At 50.2% G+C, this 20,584-nt stretch overlaps 1 pseudogene; it reads right to left on the bottom strand.

Moving 5' to 3' along the window:
• Nucleotides 1–12,051: 12,051 nt before the first annotated feature.
• LOC111171413 (uncharacterized protein CXorf49 homolog pseudogene) lies at nucleotides 12,052–14,012 on the bottom strand (annotated as a pseudogene).
• Nucleotides 14,013–20,584: the final 6,572 nt, after the last annotated feature.

The following is a 20,584-nucleotide window of genomic DNA, read 5'->3' as shown; positions in this document are numbered from 1 at the left end:
GGTGGGAGAGATTAGGAGCAAACCCCTGTGGCGGTGGTCCAAGAGACGCATTTGGGAGGTAATTTGGCAGAATCCATTGAAAGCAACTTAGTGCTGGCACAGACTCTGTGCCTGGCACTCTTCTAAGCGCTGGGCGTAAATAATAATGCATCCTCGTGACACGCCTTTAACTATAGTACCAACTATTACTGGCCTCTTACCGGTGAAGAAACAGGCACTGAGATGTTCGGCCACTGGCCCAAGGTCATTCGGCTCGTGGGGATCAGCGGCAGGATGGAAACCAATCAATCTGACTCCAGAGTCCTTGCTTTTAGCCCAAGATCTTTAAAAGGAAGGAAAAAAGAATCTATTTCCTCTATGCTCCTGCAAGTCCGCTGCCTGGTACTTCTTCCGGAGACACGCTGGTACCTGTAGTGTACAAGAACACATGCACAAGGGTGTTGGTGATGGGAAAAACTGGGAACACTCCAAATTCCCGTCAGTAAGGAAATGGATGAATGCAACGTGGCTTAGCATCCAGTAGCATAAAGCGTGGCAGTCCAACGGAATGCATCAGGCCATTCTCACAGCTTTCGAAAGCATCCGCCTGACTTCAAACTGCAAGTTGCAGAACGATGGCTTTGGATTCACATTTGTAAGTTAAATCACTTGCGTGCGTGGGCACACGCACACACACCAGTCAATCCTATGTAATATATGAGAATTCATTTAAGTATATGTACAAGTATGTTTCAAAGTTTTGAAGGACGCACAACCAAGGCCTACCAGTTGTGATGGCGGTGGGTGTGGATAGCCAGGTGTCTCTCAGTTTTTCTTGGAACTGTCAGTTCTCAGTTCCCCTGAGCTGAGCAGTACTGATGTCTGGGGAGTGGTGCCTCCCTTGGTTTCTATACGGCCCATGGGTGTTAGAATTTCCCTTGTCTGCCACCCCACTCCTACTCTGACACCGCTCCATTCCTCCCATACCTTCCTTCTGCTCCTTCCCGTTCATACTCCTCTGTCTTCAGTCACCTCTCTCTCCTGCATCCTGCTCTGGCTGACGTCCTGGAGAGTCCTGGGGTGTCTGAAACCCTCTTGCCCGTGGAACTCAAAGGCCCAGTTTTCTGGGTCTGCACCTGAGAAGCTGGCCATGCTGGAGAAGTTTCAGAGCAGGGGAGATTGGGTGCACTGTAAATCTGCAATCCTCCTCCTCGAGCCTGCCCCCGATGGTGCCTGCCCGTTTGTGGATACCGCCCGCTTCCACTTCTCCCAGTGACTTTTTAAGTCATGGTGTGCTATTTCAAATATGTTTAAATGGATAAGGAAGGATATAGCAAAATCTCCTGCATCCACCAGCACCCTAGGAAACATTACCAGTGGATTCAGTGGAAGCCTCCGTCTTCCCTCTCACCATTTCCATTCCCTTCCTCCCTCCCCCAGAGAGAGACTCCCAGAACTTCTCACCTTCTCCACTCTCTTCGTCCCTGTGGCTCTCCTACCTCCTCTTCCCCTGCATCCCATACGTCTCCAATGATGTCACTAAACTCTGCTTTAGCCCCCTATGCTCACCAGGATCCAATACTGGTTTTGACTTACTCTCTTGGCCTGGGGTGGGAGCCAGTGTCAGAGGTTCCTCTTGGCTTTCCCCACCGGGATAGCTCTTACCCCACAGAGCAGTGACCCAATGTGGAAGTCATTGCTCCAACTGCCAAGTGTATCACTTATCATTATCAGCTTGGGGACTGGAGAAATGACCGCTATTTTGGTCCAGGGACCCCTTCAGCTCACTGTGAACCGGTCTCCATTCCCAGCTCCTTTTAATGTCAGGGCCTCAGAAGCCCCATTGTAATGAGGCCCCATCACGACACTTTGGGCCTCCTGGATCAATGTCAGCTCAGATGCTGTGTCCAGTAGTAGTAGAAGTGTCTGGGTCTTTTTCTAGCCTCAGGGTACAGTCACCTGAGAAATGGCAGTCATTCTCTTTAGGGACGGTCATAACCCACTGCCTTGTTTCTGGATCCTTCCTCCTCAGGACTCATCCACCTCTTCAGTGGGGCCAGTCTCTGAATTGGCTCAGGACCAGGAACTGAGCAGGAGACTGTGGCTTTTTAGTGGGATGATGGCCCTCCTTCTCTTGCATTCTTGCCTTTTGCTGGCTGTAGTTGCCCCTAGGGAGCCATGCTGTCTGCGCCATCTTCTCAGCTTTCTGCCGGTCAAGCAGGCACTCTTGACTGCCCCTCTGACCTTGCTGGTCGTTACTGGAAATGTGGTCTGCTGGCATCTCTTGGTTAAGAGCTGCCCTCTGCCCTCTATTATGTCAGAATTCGTTGGCTCCCATGGGTGGTAATGAGCCCAGGTCGGGACCACTTTCCTTCCATCATTGGCATTGGCCTGCAGAGGGGAGCAACCAGCAAACTTCTAGTGATGCTGGGGCCCCTCTCACCAGAACACTCCTGATGGCTTTGGTGAGTGATGTGTCCTCTCAGCCCTACAGTGGGACATAACCATGAGGCCATGTGACTGGCCTCACCTTTTCTGTCCGTTCTAGCATCACTCAACCTTTTTGTTCCTTCCTCTGCCATCTGCCAATCCAAGGCAGGCATTTCCACTTCTCTCCTTATGGGCCATCACTTTCTCAAAGTTTCAAAGGGCCAGTCTGGCAGTGAATTTCCTCCATCTCCTGGAGTCCTTGCCCGTGTGTTAAATCCCATGGCATGAGAAAGCGCCTCCGCTCAGTAAAACTTGCTTATCCACTCTTATATTCCTGTCCACTTGATCCAGCACCCTCAAAATCCAATCCCAGGGATACTGCCCTGCTCCTGCCAGTCCAGGCTTGTTATTTTTTGGTGTATAATTTCTTTTTCCCCTTATCAGGCTCGGCCTATCCCAGTGAGTTTATGGAGAAGAGATGAGGGTTTCCCTGGGAGAGGCGTCTGTCACTTTGTGGGGGAGCAGACTCTGTAGCATCTACCAGCACAGGGCATGTGTTAGCTCTTGCTAGGGGAGGAAGGGCCACCCTGCAAGCTTTGAGGCCTCAGGACGTTTGGATCTGATAAGCCAACGTTTGGAGACATCCATGCCAATATACCCGGCCTACATTTCAGAGTCTGAAGTTTTTCCAAAAAGGGCCCTGACCTTCCCATAACAGGCCTGTGTTTGTCAAGGATGTGTACATGTCTGGAGTTCTGCACTTATTGTTATCACATAATCTGTGAGCTACTCAGCTGTCTGTGCAGGAGGCGAGGGCATTTTTTAAGCCACCAAGAAAACCCCATCAATCTTACACTTGGCCCTTAACTGTTTGGTAATGTCCCTTAGTTTCTCATTATGTCTTTGCAGGGCGCCAGTATAACAGTGATGAACAGCCGCCTCTGCCCTCCCTATAGACATAGTGCCCTCCCTACCATTCAAAGGCCTGAATCATCTCACAGGCCACAAGTAAGACCCTCCACTGGGATACTTTTCAAGGTACGTATGGATAAAACCCTAAGGAATCAGGAGGTAACCTTGTGCTAGAGATTATCCATGCCCCACATAACACTCAAAATGGTTCGCTCTTTGTCATTTGGGCAGTGAGTGAGCTGGTCCATAAACCCCATCTTATAGCTAACTTCTCAGACCACTCCTGGTACCACTTTTGTTAGTTTGGGCTCTCCAAAAATACGGACACCAAGGCATGATTGGACATGAACGAACATGATGGGAGAATGGCATGTGAAGGATAAAGGAGAAGGAGCAGGAATGAGTCTTCTTCTTCAGGGTGCGATGCGGGTCTGACGTCTGTAAGAGAGACGTGGGGGAAAGGAGGGTCAGATAAGAAGAATCTCTGATGCAGTTTCGTTCTAACAGTAAACTTTCGTTCAGTTTAGTTTGGTTTGTTCAGGCTCATGTGGAGTCCCCAACCTACAGCTGCCATTTAGAGGAGTCCCTGTCCTGAAGCAGTATGCCCCTGCCATGCTCAGTCACTGGCTGGGAGCTACCCAGAGGATGTGGGATCTTGGCACAAACAATGGTGGTGCCAGAGAAGTGGCAGCTGGCACTTGCCAATCTACTATGTTCCCTGCAGTGGATCGGAGGGGCATGTTTCTACGGCCACCACAAGGAAGCAGAAGTCAAAGATGACTAACATTTCCGTTTTGAGTGACTTTGTGGTGGGGAGCATAAGGACACAGGAAGTAAAAGAAAGATTGGGAGGGAAATGATGGGATTTTGGATACATTAAGGTTGTGTTTCTTATAGGACATGCAGGTGGAATTAGCCAGAATGCACTTAGAAATTTGGTTCTGGAACACCAGTGAGGGGTCAAAGCTGGAGAGAGATACAGATATGGGAGTCATTCATTCCCTCAGTAAACTTTCATAGCAGTGTTTTTTCAAACGTCACCATAACCTTAGGAGTTCCTTGCATGGAAGCTCCAATTCCTTTCCCTTCACCCCTCAGAAGTAACCTCTATCCTTTGTCTTCATCATTCCCTTCCTTTTCTTTAGTTATTTTCTACATAGGTTCATATTCCTAACAACGTTGGTTTTGCGGCATCCTTTGGTCTTTATGTAAATGGAATCATCTGTGCTGTTTCTGACTTCTCCCGTGTGATACTGTGTAACTGAGATCCATCCCTGTTGTCGCATGTGGCAGGCAATTGTTCATTTTCATTGCTGTACACTGTTCCACCAAATGAATATACAGTAGACTCTCATTATCATGATAGTTATTTGCAGTCTATAAAGTTGCCATGAACACTGAATTAGGCAATCCTGAAACATTGCTCCTAAGGGAAATATAATTTCAAGTTCCTACCATCCGCTGGTCACAACATTTTCATCGACTGATCGCTGCGTAATCATGTTTCATGTGTGTTTCTGTCTAAAGGCACTCTATTTAATACAAATATTATTGATTCATTAACATTGACCTCACAGCCAACAGCATTATAAATCATGCCTGAACAAGGTTTATGTAACACACATATTTTCTTGAGTGCACGTCATAGTCATTTTGCACTCAAGAACACTAGACAATACTTCAGCACTAAGCTTGGAGGCCATCTTTAAGTATGAAATCAGCAACAAAGAAGCACAAAAATGCAAACTATGTGGCACCAAATAAATCATGAAAAGGACACTTGCTTGCAGTCTGAGACTGAAACCAGAAGGCAGAGCGTCACCTTGTTGGACCTCAGTTGGGAACATATTCCACCAACTCAAATTTTTCACAGCTCTCTCGAATGAGGAGGAAAGCACTCTGGTACTGATTTGTGGTTAAAAATGAATTTTAGCAAATAGGGGAATTTGCAAGTATGGAATCTACAAATAACAAGAATCAACTGTATCTCAACCTATGTATCCATTCTACTGTCAATGGGTAATTTGGGTTGTTTCCATTTGGGCAGATATTATTCATAGTGCTACTATAAACATTCTGGCGCATGTTTCCTGGTGCCCACGTACAAGAGCCTTCCAGGGCAGAGCTTTCCAACTTTTGGACCTGGGACTTTGAGGCCTTCATCTCCAGAGACAGCCAGACAGCAGCCCCTGGACCGCTTGGTTCTGGCCCTGAACAACTTTGTCATCTGACTCCTGTATGCCATACAATCATCATTTTCTGTGTGAGCCATAGAATAAAATGGCTGGGAAGCTGTGTTCCAGTGCTCATACTTAGGACTAAAATTGTCATCTCATAGGGAAAGAAGATTTCCAACATTACTAGATCATGCCAGAGCTTTTACAATGCAGTCATGCTAATTTCTACTCCTATCAACAGTGTTTAAGTGTTCCACATCCTCATCAACATTTGATATTAACAAAGTACAAAATTGTTGTCAATCTTGTGATAGTGAAATGGTGTCTCATTGTAGATTTAATTTGCAATTTCTTGATTAGTAATAATATTAGTAATCATATTGAGCAGCTTTTCATATGCTTGGCCGTGGGGATTGTCTTGTCTATGAGGTGTTCATTTAGTGTCTTTTGCCCATTTTCCCCTTGGGTTGTTTGCATATTTATTTGTGGAAGTTCTTTATGTATTCTATACTTTAATTCTCCGATGATTTCATGTTACGTAAATATCTTCTAGTTTTTAGCTTGCCTTCACTCTTTTTATCATACCTTTTAATGAACAAAAGCACTTCTTTTTAATTTTTCACAGCACTTTATTATGAAAAATTCCATACAAGAAGATGACGGGACTTCCCTGGTGGCACAGTGGTTAAGAATCTGCCTGCCAATGTAGAGGACACGGGTTCGATCCCCGGTCCCAGAAGATCCCATATGCCACGGAGCAACTAAGCCTGTGCGGCACAGCTACTGGAGCCTGTGCTCTAGAGCCTGCGTGCCACAACTGCTGACGCCTGTGTGCCTAGAGCCCATGCTCCACAACAAGAGAAGCCACTGCAATGAGAAGCCCGCGCACCACAACGAAGAGTAGCCCCTGCTAACCGCAACTAGAGAAAGCCCGCGTGCAGCAACAGAGTCCCAGCACAGCCAAAAAAATACATAAATAAATAAAAATTTAAAAGAAAGAAGAAGATCACAAGATGATCCGGGGAAGTTGAGGGGGTACTTGCTGATCATGGACCACCTTCGCTCTCACCTGATGACCTTGCTTCCCATTTCATTGAGAGTATACAGGCAATCAGAAACAAACTTCCCTCATTCATAAATATTTTTCTCTATTTTGGATCATTCCTATCAGCATACAAGTATGTTGTCGTTTCTCCCAATTAAAGAAAACCTTCTTTTGATTCCAATTTCCCTTCAAGCTACACCGTTTTTCTCTGCTCCCCTTCACATAAAAACTCCTTAAGAGTCGATGTATACTTGCTGTCTCAAATTCCTCTCTTCTCATTCACTCTTTCTCTCCTTTCCACTTAACAATTCTCTATTGAGGGCTTACAAGGTACTGTTCTAACACATGGTGCTGTTCTAACACATGGTGCTACATCACTGAGAAAAACTGATGAGGTTCCTTCCCTCAAGAGCTTACATTTCTGTCATAGGCCTATTGGCAATATTTTCTCAATCTTCAACTATGTCCATTCCTTTGTTGTTGGAAATCACTTTCCTGAACCCAGGTTCAATCTTTATTGGTTGCCTAGAGTGTTGCTCCTAGAACACTCCTTTACCAACCCCCTACGTGGGATCTTCTGCTTCCTAGAACTAATGTCTTCATTGTTCTTGGTTTACCACAGTGTTTTGATGGGACTCATTCTCCGGGTACCATGGGTGATAATTTCTTTTAAGACTTAGCATGAACAAATATTACCTTTAATATTACCTTCAATTTCATGCTTATTTGATAGCTGATATATGATTTCAGGCTGAAAAGCTTTCTGACTTTCAATGTCACTTTTGAGAATGCTGGTACTATTTTGCATGCCATTATGATTCCCAAGCCTTTATGTATGACACATTTAATTTTTTTACTTACATATATTTTGATTTATTACATCGTAAAATTAACTTTTTTGTTTTTAGTACCATGAGTGTTAACACATGGACAGGTTTGTGTAACTATCACCACAATCAGGATACAAAACAGTTCCATCAGCCCCCAAATCTCCCTCATTCTGCCGCTTTGTAGTCAAACCATCTCCCCCATCCCAAACCTCGGATAACTGGTGATCTGTTTCCCATCCCTATGGTTTTACCTTTTCCAAATATTATACAAACACAATCACACAGTATGTAACGTTTTGAGACTGGCTTCTTTCATTTAGCATAATGCATTCGCGATTCATCCAAGTTGTTGCATGTATCAAGAGTTCCTTCTTTGTACTGTTAAAAAATGTTTCATTTATAGATGTATGGTTTTATTCGTTCATCTCTTGAATAACATCTTGATTGCTTTCAGTTTGGGGTGACTATGAATAAGGTTTCTATTAACATTCTATTAACATTCTATTGACATCCATAGTGTGCACTGGGAAGCGAGTTCCTGTGATGGCTGTCTCCAGCCTGTAGTTAGCTTCACTCTCTCCAGAGTGTCTGCAGGGACACATGACCTGGAATGACTGTCTCTACTGGTCAGAGGCAGGTCCAAGGTCTAAGCTAGCTCTGTTTCCTCGAAGTGCACACACACTCATTGGTAATGGCCTCAGCTCAGTGGGGAGCAGTGCCGGAGCAAGAGGGGCTAGAACATAAGCCTGGTACAGGCTGGGTGGGGCACTGGGTACATTCTAGGAATCCAGCCAGAGGCCTGGGCAGCAATCAAGCCCACCTTCACCAGGGAGGGGTTTGAGGGGAAGGATTAAGTCCCACGAACGTTCTTTTCTGACCCTGAGGTCTGTGACTGTCCCATCCCACCTGTGGTCTGTCCACCTGAGCTCATGCCATGGACTCTGGAAGGGAGCCAGGGTGAGAATATGGGGGAAGGGTGGACCCAAGTGCTCCCCATTGTCCAGGTGCAGTCACTCCTTACTTCCCATCCTCACTGCGCCCATCCTGCCCCTGTCCCGAGTAGCTCATGTTGGGTGACCTCATATATGGGTCCCCTGATTCTAAGATGAGCTACTCTGAGGAGCCACCCTTCCCAATCTCATTCCATCCACACCCACAGTAGTTGTCAGACATCATAGGATCACAGAGTAGGATCGAGAGCCACCTACAGCGAATCCATTTCGAGCATCCCGACACCCTGTCGTGGGGTTTGGTGACTTCTGCATCATCCCCCTCCTATGTTTTGGGAATTTAACGACAACCCTTGAACAAAACAGATCCGACCCTTGCTTTTGCTGATTCGATGCCTTACAGAACCTGGACCAGCCTCTACTCCCATTACTCCCTGAATCACATCTTCCTCCCTCAAGGGAGATTACCCCTGATTACATTTATTCACACACAGGGACACACAGTCACCAACCTTGAATGGCCAATCGACCATCATACCCCCTTTTGTGTAGTAAAACACCGGGCTTTCGGCAAGGGTGTCAGGCAGAACCACCCTTGCCTCACTCAAACACAAATCTGTCCCTCCGAGTCTCAGGCTGGTACAGCCCTGGGTCCTGGCTGAGGGAAGGAAGTGCTCCCCAACCTCGAGTGAGGGGGAAATCGAACACGGAGTTCAGACTCAATCTCGTGTGTCCTAAAGATGCAGTCTGGGAGATTGAGCTGGGACATGGAAATATCATTTCCAGGAAAATCTGTGTCATGGGGCTGGTGGAAGAGTATTTGACGGGGACCATGCAACAACACAGAGCGACTAACCACACTTGCCATAGAACCTGACGGGCCAATTTCCACTCAAGGGTGTACAGACGACCCGGCTGGAGGAGGGTGGTCAGCTGGCTAGGACAGGGAGGATGTGAATGCTTCCAGATTGGAGCTCTGGAAGGGGGTCATGAGTTCCTGCTGATGGGAAGGGTGAATGGTAGAGATGAATGGGAACCGCCAGATCCCAGAGGAGGAGGGGGGTTTGGAGAGAACTAGAAGAGGGCCTTCTGGGGAAACGGAGGACGTGCCAATGTGGCAAGGCAGAGCACACACAGGACCCAGACCTGTGGCACTCCGCTGGCTTGACTGCAGGGATGGTAGCAGAGGCTGGCCCAGAGTCCCCCCCACAGGATGCCAGAGATACCGTTCTGGAAAAGACTCTGACGAGGAGCAGCGCCCCGCCCCGGCCCCCTTCCCCGACCCCAACCCCTACCCCTCCCGAGAGAAGGCAGAACACAGAATATGAGAGGTACTTTAATTAGAAACTGCTGTGAAACTGGGGTGGGGCGGGGGCAAAACAAGGGGGAGAGGAAGCCCTAGCTGAGGCAGAACAGGAGGGAATGAGCTTGGCCACAGCTCCAGGGCCCCAAAGGTACCAGCTGCTCCTCTTGCAGGAAGACGCTGGGCTCAACCTGTGAAACAGCAGAGTCAGGGAAAAGCCTCAAGCCAGGGCCAGCCCCCAGCCCGGCTCAACAGCCAGGACTGTGGGAAGGGGTATGGTGTGTGTAACACTCACTTCAAAGGGTCTGTAACTTGTCAGCCCGGTACTGCATGGCGGCTGCAACAGAGACAGGCATTAGCAGGGGCTCCAGACACAGGGATACAGAAGCATGTCCCCCTATCCCCATGAGGAACCGCCTAGCCCTGAAACCTGAAACCCCTCCAGGCCTGATGCAAAGAGCTCTGGGCCTCATCACTCCCCACCACCCAAATTGAATGTGGAACCAGTTCCTAAAGGGAAACAAAATGTGCCAGCAGCTCTCATGCTGTGGGCCGTGCCACAACCACTCAGAACTTGTCACACACACAAACAAACAATCCAACAAGAACCTTAGAAGCCACACCAAGCAGCAGTTCAAGGGAAAAATCAACGAGGCATCTCTAAAAGTCCTATCAGAAGGACATTCCCTAGGACTGGTCTGGTTGTCAAAATGTGCATGCAGTCGAGACAGTACTTTGCTATTTGTACACACGCCCAGCTGTACATGCACAGCCAGCTCCAGGGCCAGGCCTGAGAGTTTCTCCTCCCCACAGGGATGATCGTCCCTGCCAGGCCCACCGCACCTGCAGCCCACCCCCACCCCAGGTGCCCACCCGGGTTCTGCACTAAGACACCGCTCTCCGGCCCTGGTTCCTCATACCAAGTTGCTCCTTAAGTTCGTCTACTTCTCTCTTTAGCTCGAGACACTAGGCCAGGAGACAGAGCAGAAAGAGAAATGATTAGTATACTCTGGCTTCCTCTCTCCTCCACCTTCTCCTCTCCCCTGGGCCCTCCACCACAAAGCCGGGTGGTTAGACTGGCATGGGTTCCTCAGTGGAAAGGAGATGGGCTCCCTCTGTGGGGTACGTGATGGGGGCAGGGGAGGGGGAGCCCACACATGCCAGCTGAACTTGGACGCAGATCCCACCCTCGAGTTTGGGCCTGCATTTCCAGGATGCAGAGGAAGCATTACCCAAGGACAGCAGGGCGTTCCCAGTGGCTGCTGCTGCGTTTCCGGTCTTGGGGGATGGTCAAGTGGCTCCCAGTCACCTGAGAGGGAAAGGACACACAATCCAGCTTCCCAGGCTCCCAGTGAGGTGGAAAGGGCCAAGCGGGCTCTAAAGTGAGGTGAGGCAGCACCATCCTCTGCTGGCAACCAGCCGCCCCTGCTCTGCCCAGCAGCCGGAACCTTGTCTCTGGGCCTGCCTCCCCTGTTCCCCGGGGGCAGCCATTTCGCCATTGTGGTCCGCAAACAATGTGGCTCTGGATTCGACCCTCCCAGAGCAGCAGCCACAGCCAGCACGTGGGAGAGCAATGTGGCCGAACAGGACTTAACAGAAAAGGCTGTTCCCCTGCAAGTCTACACCCGGAGCAGCTGTTTGGGGCACTGCCACCGATCACCCCGGCCGCACAAACCCCACACAGAGGATGATGTGGCTCAAGGCCAGCCCTGCCAGCACCCCGTCTCCTGTGGGAGAAGCTGCCTGGGAGCAAGGCTGTGCCCCCAGCCGAGACAGAGGCAGAGGTTTCTGTCCTCAACCCCTCTTCCCTCCCCTCATATCAAACCCACGACACTCACCTGAGGGGGCAGGCCCCCTGGGCATGACTTCTCCCTGTTTCAGGCCCAAGGGTTCTGAGTTTCCTGGATCTTGGGGGCCTCGAGTGTTGACGTCGCAACTGCTGGCTTTTATACGATGCATGCACAGACAAGATGTCCCTGGCCTGTGCGTTAGCAGCTGAAATAAAAATTTCTCACCGATTTGGACTAAGGAAGTGTGTGTGTGTGTGTGTGTTTGTGTGTGTGTGTGTGCTTGAGAGAGAGAGAGAGAGAGAGAGAGAGAGAGAGAGAGAGAGAGAGAGAGAGAGTTGTGTGATTCGGGCCAGGGTGAGGCAGGGAATTGGGAAGGGAATTGAAAGGCTGATCTCATTAGCACTTTCTCCCTCTGTCAGCCCCAGGCCAGCAGGCAGAGCTGATCTAGGGACAACAGTGGGACACTGAGAAAGCCCAGGCCCCCTGCAAGGAAGGTCTGGGGAACAGCTAGGAAGGAGGATTCAGGAAGCTGGTGAGTCTAAATGCTGAGGCTTTCCGGGGAAGCTTTTAAGGGATTCCCCGACCCAATTCAGCTACCCGCCCTCCCTTCCATCCCAGCCCAAGTCTCTCAGAGAAGCCTGGAAAGAGGCCAAGGGTGGAGAACCAGGACCAGGACACCCGACGTGCTACCTTAATGTTTGTCCCTAGGAAAAGGAGCCCGATCTGGCATCGTAAGGACCCAGTGACCGAGGGGCACCCAGTGCTGACCTCTGAGGGGTGGACAGAGGCAGCATGGGTAAAGACGTGTGCCCTGGGTGCTCTTGGGGGGGAAGAGTGGGGAGAGAGGAGGAGCATGGCCTACTCACTTGGCCCTTTGGGGCTGGGTCTCTATTTGGGTCCTTATCTTCTCCCGCCACCGCCTCAGATTCCCTTGACCACCTGACCACGGATTTCTTCCCAGCGCCGCTCTGCTTGGACTGTTTGGTTCCCGAAAGGACCAAGGTATAATTCTTGTGTCTCCCAGGCAGTGGAATACCAGAGATTGGGGGGAAGGTGGCCGGTTCCACGGGAGTTGCCGAGATTCGGTGCCCTCGGGAACGGAAGGTTCCCCCCAGGGCAAGTTTGGATGCTCCCCCGACGGATTTCTTCTCCTGGGCTCCGTTCTTCCTAGGGGTGACCCGCGGCAGGCCACCTGCAGCAGCAGCAGAAACAGAAGCAGCAGCAGCAGCAGCTCCCGGGTAGCTGGGCTTGCTGCCCCCCTTCCCCCACAGCACGCTCTGCATTTTCTTAGGGGAAGAGATGCCCTGCTCTCCCACGCCCTGCCTTTCCACAACCGAAGAGAGTCCTCGCAGAGCCGAGGACAGGGAAGAGCCTGTCACGTGAAGGAAATTCTCCCTGACTTGGAACTTCGAGTGTCTGGGAGTGTCCCCGGGATCCTCGGGTCTGCTGGGCTTGGCCTGGCCTCCTCCTCTGGGGTAAGTGCTCACCGTCATCAGCTGTGTCTCACTGAATTCATCTGAGGACTCGGAGTCGGACAGCAGCCAGGCTAGGCCTTCCGCGGAGCGCCGCTGGCGGTCCGCATCCACGTTCAACTTACGGTTAGTGCCTCTCTTAGGGTTCCCCAAGGCCCGGCCCGCTTCAGGCCCACCGAGGTGGAGAGGGCTAGCTGGAGCCTTCGGCGCCTCCCCACAGCTCTGGCCGGGCTCTCCTTGACCGCTGGGAACTGCCTCGAAGCTCAGTGTCAACACAGTGGACTCTTTGAAGGCGGTGGAGCTCTCCGGGGACGGGTACCTGAGGACGCCCAGCACGTCCTGGTCGGTCAGCTGCTGCAGGTTGGCCTCCTCGGCCTCCTCAGACTCCTCGATCAGGTCCAGGAGGTCCCTCGCGTGGTCATCTGGGGAGCCAGGTCGGCCTTCTCGGCCCCACAGCACCGGCCCTCGCTCTTCCAGCATCTCCCGCTCAGACTGGAAGCCCTCGGGGTCCGGGTATCTGCGGACGCCCATCACATCCTGGTCGGTCAGCTGCTGCAGGTTGGCCTCCTCGGCCTCCTCAGACTCCTCGATCAGGTCCAGGAGGTCCCTCGTGTGGTCATCTGGGGAGCCAGGTCCGCCTTCGCGGCCCCACAGCACCGGCCCTCGCGCTTCCAGCATCTCCCGCTTCGACTGGAAGCCCTCGGGGTCCAGGAAGCCGCCTCCGCCCTCGCCGCTCCAAGGCTCCCCAGGCTCGGGACCTGGCTCGGGTCCCCGCGGGACTGCGGGGCCTGCCGCGCGGACGCCGGCCCGCTCCCTGCCCTTTGGGCGGACACGCCTTCTCCACACAGACACCTCATCCGGGGAGCTCATGTCGCGACCCGGGTGGCCCCGGAACCGGGGTGACGGTCGATGGCCCGAGTCGCGGTCGCGGTCACGGCCGGCTAGGCGGGCGGCGCTCAGAAGGCAGCGTCAGCCACCTCACGCGCCGCACGAGCTCGCCTCAAAAGAAAGGACGTGCCACTTTCAGCGCTCCTCCCTCGCCCACGCAGCAGCCTCCTCATTGGTCCGGCCCCCGCCAACCAGCGGGCGCCTTGTTCGCCTGCCCCCTCGAAGCCAAACCAATGGGGTCGAGGGCCTCTGGTTTGCTTGCAAGCCCGTGGGCGGTGCGGGCAGTTGGCTGGTGAAGGGGATGGTGGGAGTGCCTCCCTCTGTCAAGCCTCTGGGCCCGCCTCCTCCTGTCCCGCCTCCCCTTTCCGGTTAGAGTCACAGCTCTGAGCCTCCGTTTCCCATGTATACAGGGGGTCGAGGGCGTCGGGTAGTGAGGGCGCCGGGCTCCAGGGGTGGTGAGGATGAAACGTCAAGATGGAGGCGCTGGATGCCTAGCACGCGCCGAAAGCATTTGCCAGCCTCCCTTCCACGGCAAGCCTTACGACCCAACAGTAGAATGGGCACAGGAGTCCCGCAGTCAGTGATCAGGGGTCGGCCAGAGAGCAAAGGGATCGTATTTTCGTTCTGTAAGGTCTCTGTCTCAACTGCTCCATCAAATGTGGCTCAGCAGACGTTATTGGCAGGCGGGTTTGCCGGATAGACTTGGGGTTGGCCTCGCTCCATCAGCCCTTCGCCCTCTCTGAGGCAAATTCAAAGAAGAGGAAATCGCAGTGGCCAGTTACACCCCAAAAGATGCTCCCCACCGCTGATCCTGGAGATGTGAACTAAAACCACGAATCGGGTTTCACACAGTAGGTTGACAACCTTCAAAGAGCTTAACCATTCCGAGGGTGGGAGAGATTAGGAGCAAACCCCTGTGGCGGTGGTGCAAGAGACGCATTTGGGAGGTAATTTGGCAGAATCCATTGAAAGCAACTTAGTGCTGGCACAGACTCTGTGCCTGGCACTCTTCTAAGCGCTGGGCGTAAATAATAATGCATCCTCGTGACACGCCTTTAACTATAGTACCAACTATTACTGGCCTCTTACCGGTGAAGAAACAGGCACTGAGATGTTCGGCCACTGGCCCAAGGTCATTCGGCTCGTGGGGATCAGCGGCAGGATGGAAACCAATCAATCTGACTCCAGAGTCCTTGCTTTTAGCCCAAGATCTTTAAAAGGAAGGAAAAAAGAATCTATTTCCTCTATGCTCCTGCAAGTCCGCTGCCTGGTACTTCTTCCGGAGACACGCTGGTACCTGTAGTGTACAAGAACACATGCACAAGGGTGTTGGTGATGGGAAAAACTGGGAACACTCCAAATTCCCGTCAGTAAGGAAATGGATGAATGCAACGTGGCTTAGCATCCAGTAGCATAAAGCGTGGCAGTCCAACGGAATGCATCAGGCCATTCTCACAGCTTTCGAAAGCATCCGCCTGACTTCAAACTGCAAGTTGCAGAACGATGGCTTTGGATTCACATTTGTAAGTTAAATCACTTGCGTGCGTGGGCACACGCACACACACCAGTCAATCCTATGTAATATATGAGAATTCATTTAAGTATATGTACAAGTATGTTTCAAAGTTTTGAAGGACGCACAACCAAGGCCTACCAGTTGTGATGGCGGTGGGTGTGGATAGCCAGGTGTCTCTCAGTTTTTCTTGGAACTGTCAGTTCTCAGTTCCCCTGAGCTGAGCAGTACTGATGTCTGGGGAGTGGTGCCTCCCTTGGTTTCTATACGGCCCATGGGTGTTAGAATTTCCCTTGTCTGCCACCCCACTCGTACTCTGACACCGCTCCGTTCCTCCCATACCTTCCTTCTGCTCCTTCCCGTTCATACTCCTCTGTCTTCAGTCACCTCTCTCTCCTGCATCCTGCTCTGGCTGACGTCCTGGAGAGTCCTGGGGTGTCTGAAACCCTCTTGCCTGTGGAACTCAAAGGCCCAGTTTTCTGGGTCTGCACCTGAGAAGCTGGCCATGCTGGAGAAGTTTCAGAGCAGGGGAGATTGGGTGCACTGTAAATCTGCAATCCTCCTCCTCGAGCCTGCCCCCGATGGTGCCTGCCCGTTTGTGGATACCGCCCGCTTCCACTTCTCCCAGTGACTTTTTAAGTCATGGTGTGCTATTTCAAATATGTTAAAATGGATAAGGAAGGATATAGCAAAATCTCCTGCATCCACCAGCACCCTAGGAAACATTACCAGTGGGTTCAGTGGAAGCCTCCGTCTTCCCTCTCACCATTTCCATTCCCTTCCTCCCTCCCCCAGAGAGAGACTCCCAGAACTTCTCACCTTCTCCACTCTCTTCGTCCCTGTGGCTCTCCTACCTCCTCTTCCCCTGCATCCCATACGTCTCCAATGATGTCACTAAACTCTGCTTTAGCCCCCTATGCTCACCAGGATCCAATACTGGTTTTGACTTACTCTCTTGGCCTGGGGTGGGAGCCAGTGTCAGAGGTTCCTCTTGGCTTTCCCCACCGGGATAGCTCTTACCCCACAGAGCAGTGACCCAATGTGGAAGTCATTGCTCCAACTGCCAAGTGTATCACTTATCATTATCAGCTTGGGGACTGGAGAAATGACCGCTATTTTGGTCCAGGGACCCCTTCAGCTCACTGTGAACCGGTCTCCATTCCCAGCTCCTTTTAATGTCAGGGCCTCAGAAGCCCCATTGTAATGAGGCCCCATCACGACACTTTGGGCCTCCTGGATCAATGTCAGCTCAGATGCTGTGTCCAGTAGTAGTAGAAGTGTCTGGGTCTTTTTCTAGCCTCAGGGTACAGTCACCTGAGAAATGGCAGTCATTCTCTTTAGGGACGGTCATAACCCACTGCCTTGTTTCTGGATCCTTCCTCCTCAGGACTCATCCACCTCTTCAGTGGGGCCAGTCTCTGAATTGGCTCAGGACCAGGAACTGAGCAGGAGACTGTGGCTTTGTAGCGGAATGATGGCCCTCCTTCTCTTGCATTCTTGCCTTTTGCTGGCTGTAGTTGCCCCTAGGGAGCCATGCTGTCTGCGCCATCTTCTCAGCTTTCTGCCGGTCAAGCAGGCACTCTTGACTGCCCCTCTGACCTTGCTGGTCGTTACTGGAAATGTGGTCTGCTGGCATCTCTTGGTTAAGAGCTGCCCTCTGCCCTCTATTATGTCAGAATTCGTTGGCTCCCATGGGTGGTAATGAGCCCAGGTCGGGACCACTTTCCTTCCATCATTGGCATTGGCCTGCAGAGGGGAGCAACCAGCAAACTTCTAGTGATGCTGGGGCCCCTCTCACCAGAACACTCCTGATGGCTTTGGTGAGTGATGTGTCCTCTCAGCCCTACAGTGGGACATAACCATGAGGCCATGTGACTGGCCTCACCTTTTCTGTCCGTTCTAGCATCACTCAACCTTTTTGTTCCTTCCTCTGCCATCTGCCAATCCAAGGCAGGCATTTCCACTTCTCTCCTTATGGGCCATCACTTTCTCAAAGTTTCAAAGGGCCAGTCTGGCAGTGAATTTCCTCCATCTCCTGGAGTCCTTGCCCGTGTGTTAAATCCCATGGCATGAGAAAGCGCCTCCGCTCAGTAAAACTTGCTTATCCACTCTTATATTCCTGTCCACTTGATCCAGCACCCTCAAAATCCAATCCCAGGGATACTGCCCTGCTCCTGCCAGTCCAGGCTTGTTATTTTTTGGTGTATAATTTCTTTTTCCCCTTATCAGGCTCGGCCTATCCCAGTGAGTTTATGGAGAAGAGATGAGGGTTTCCCTGGGAGAGGCGTCTGTCACTTTGTGGGGGAGCAGACTCTGTAGCATCTACCAGCACAGGGCATGTGTTAGCTCTTGCTAGGGGAGGAAGGGCCACCCTGCAAGCTTTGAGGCCTCAGGACGTTTGGATCTGATAAGCCAACGTTTGGAGACATCCATGCCAATATACCCGGCCTACATTTCAGAGTCTGAAGTTTTTCCAAAAAGGGCCCTGACCTTCCCATAACAGGCCTGTGTTTGTCAAGGATGTGTACATGTCTGGAGTTCTGCACTTATTGTTATCACATAATCTGTGAGCTACTCAGCTGTCTGTGCAGGAGGCGAGGGCATTTTTTAAGCCACCAAGAAAACCCCATCAATCTTACACTTGGCCCTTAACTGTTTGGTAATGTCCCTTAGTTTCTCATTATGTCTTTGCAGGGCGCCAGTATAACAGTGATGAACAGCCGCCTCTGCCCTCCCTATAGACATAGTGCCCTCCCTACCATTCAAAGGCCTGAATCATCTCACAGGCCACAAGTAAGACCCTCCACTGGGATACTTTTCAAGGTACGTATGGATAAAACCCTAAGGAATCAGGAGGTAACCTTGTGCTAGAGATTATCCATGCCCCACATAACACTCAAAATGGTTCGCTCTTTGTCATTTGGGCAGTGAGTGAGCTGGTCCATAAACCCCATCTTATAGCTAACTTCTCAGACCACTCCTGGTACCACTTTTGTTAGTTTGGGCTCTCCAAAAATACGGACACCAAGGCATGATTGGACATGAACGAACATGATGGGAGAATGGCATGTGAAGGATAAAGGAGAAGGAGCAGGAATGAGTCTTCTTCTTCAGGGTGCGATGCGGGTCTGACGTCTGTAAGAGAGACGTGGGGGAAAGGAGGGTCAGATAAGAAGAATCTCTGATGCAGTTTCGTTCTAACAGTAAACTTTCGTTCAGTTTAGTTTGGTTTGTTCAGGCTCATGTGGAGTCCCCAACCTACAGCTGCCATTTAGAGGAGTCCCTGTCCTGAAGCAGTATGCCCCTGCCATGCTCAGTCACTGGCTGGGAGCTACCCAGAGGATGTGGGATCTTGGCACAAACAATGGTGGTGCCAGAGAAGTGGCAGCTGGCACTTGCCAATCTACTATGTTCCCTGCAGTGGATCGGAGGGGCATGTTTCTACGGCCACCACAAGGAAGCAGAAGTCAAAGATGACTAACATTTCCGTTTTGAGTGACTTTGTGGTGGGGAGCATAAGGACACAGGAAGTAAAAGAAAGATTGGGAGGGAAATGATGGGATTTTGGATACATTAAGGTTGTGTTTCTTATAGGACATGCAGGTGGAATTAGCCAGAATGCACTTAGAAATTTGGTTCTGGAACACCAGTGAGGGGTCAAAGCTGGAGAGAGATACAGATATGGGAGTCATTCATTCCCTCAGTAAACTTTCATAGCAGTGTTTTTTCAAACGTCACCATAACCTTAGGAGTTCCTTGCATGGAAGCTCCAATTCCTTTCCCTTCACCCCTCAGAAGTAACCTCTATCCTTTGTCTTCATCATTCCCTTCCTTTTCTTTAGTTATTTTCTACATAGGTTCATATTCCTAACAACGTTGGTTTTGCGGCATCCTTTGGTCTTTATGTAAATGGAATCATCTGTGCTGTTTCTGACTTCTCCCGTGTGATACTGTGTAACTGAGATCCATCCCTGTTGTCGCATGTGGCAGGCAATTGTTCATTTTCATTGCTGTACACTGTTCCACCAAATGAATATACAGTAGACTCTCATTATCATGATAGTTATTTGCAGTCTATAAAGTTGCCATGAACACTGAATTAGGCAATCCTGAAACATTGCTCCTAAGGGAAATATAATTTCAAGTTCCTACCATCCGCTGGTCACAACATTTTCATCGACTGATCGCTGCGTAATCATGTTTCATGTGTGTTTCTGTCTAAAGGCACTCTATTTAATACAAATATTATTGATTCATTAACATTGACCTCACAGCCAACAGCATTATAAATCATGCCTGAACAAGGTTTATGTAACACACATATTTTCTTGAGTGCACGTCATAGTCATTTTGCACTCAAGAACACTAGACAATACTTCAGCACTAAGCTTGGAGGCCATCTTTAAGTATGAAATCAGCAACAAAGAAGCACAAAAATGCAAACTATGTGGCACCAAATAAATCATGAAAAGGACACTTGCTTGCAGTCTGAGACTGAAACTAGAAGGCAGAGCGTCACCTTGTTGGACCTCAGTTGGGAACATATTCCACCAACTCAAATTTTTCACAGCTCTCTCGAATGAGGAGGAAAGCACTCTGGTACTGATTTGTGGTTAAAAATGAATTTTAGCAAATAGGGGAATTTGCAAGTATGGAATCTACAAATAACAAGAATCAACTGTATCTCAACCTATGTATCCATTCTACTGTCAATGGGTAATTTGGGTTGTTTCCATTTGGGCAGATATTATTCATAGTGCTACTATAAACATTGTGGCGCATGTTTCCTGGTGCCCACGTACAAGAGCCTTCCAGGGCAGAGCTTTCCAACTTTTGGACCTGGGACTTTGAGGCCTTCATCTCCAGAGACAGCCAGACAGCAGCCCCTGGACCGCTTGGTTCTGGCCCTGAACAACTTTGTCCTCTGAGTCCTGTATGCCATACAATCATCATTTTCTGTGTGAGCCATAGAATAAAATGGCTGGGAAGCTGTGTTCCAGTGCTCATACTTAGGACTAAAATTGTCATCTCATAGGGAAAGAAGATTTCCAACATTACTAGATCATGCCAGAGTTTTTACAATGCGGTCATGCTAATTTCTACTCCTATCAACAGTGTTTAACTGTTCCACATCCTCATCAACATTTGATATTAACAAAGTACAAAATTGTTTTCAATCTTGTGACAGTGAAATGGTGTCTCATTGTAGATTTAATTTGCAATTTCTTGATTAGTAATAATATTAGTAATCATATTGAGCAGCTTTTCATATGCTTGGCCGTGGGGATTGTCTTG

This window comes from Delphinapterus leucas, chromosome X (genome assembly GCF_059928025.1).
Source record: "Delphinapterus leucas isolate spDelLeu-1000000601 "Yukka" chromosome X, BTC_Dleu_Yukka2, whole genome shotgun sequence".
Classification (NCBI taxonomy): Eukaryota; Metazoa; Chordata; class Mammalia; order Artiodactyla; family Monodontidae; genus Delphinapterus; species Delphinapterus leucas.
The sequence above is the reverse complement of the archived record's forward strand: the minus strand, read 5'-3'. Positions and strand labels throughout refer to the sequence as shown.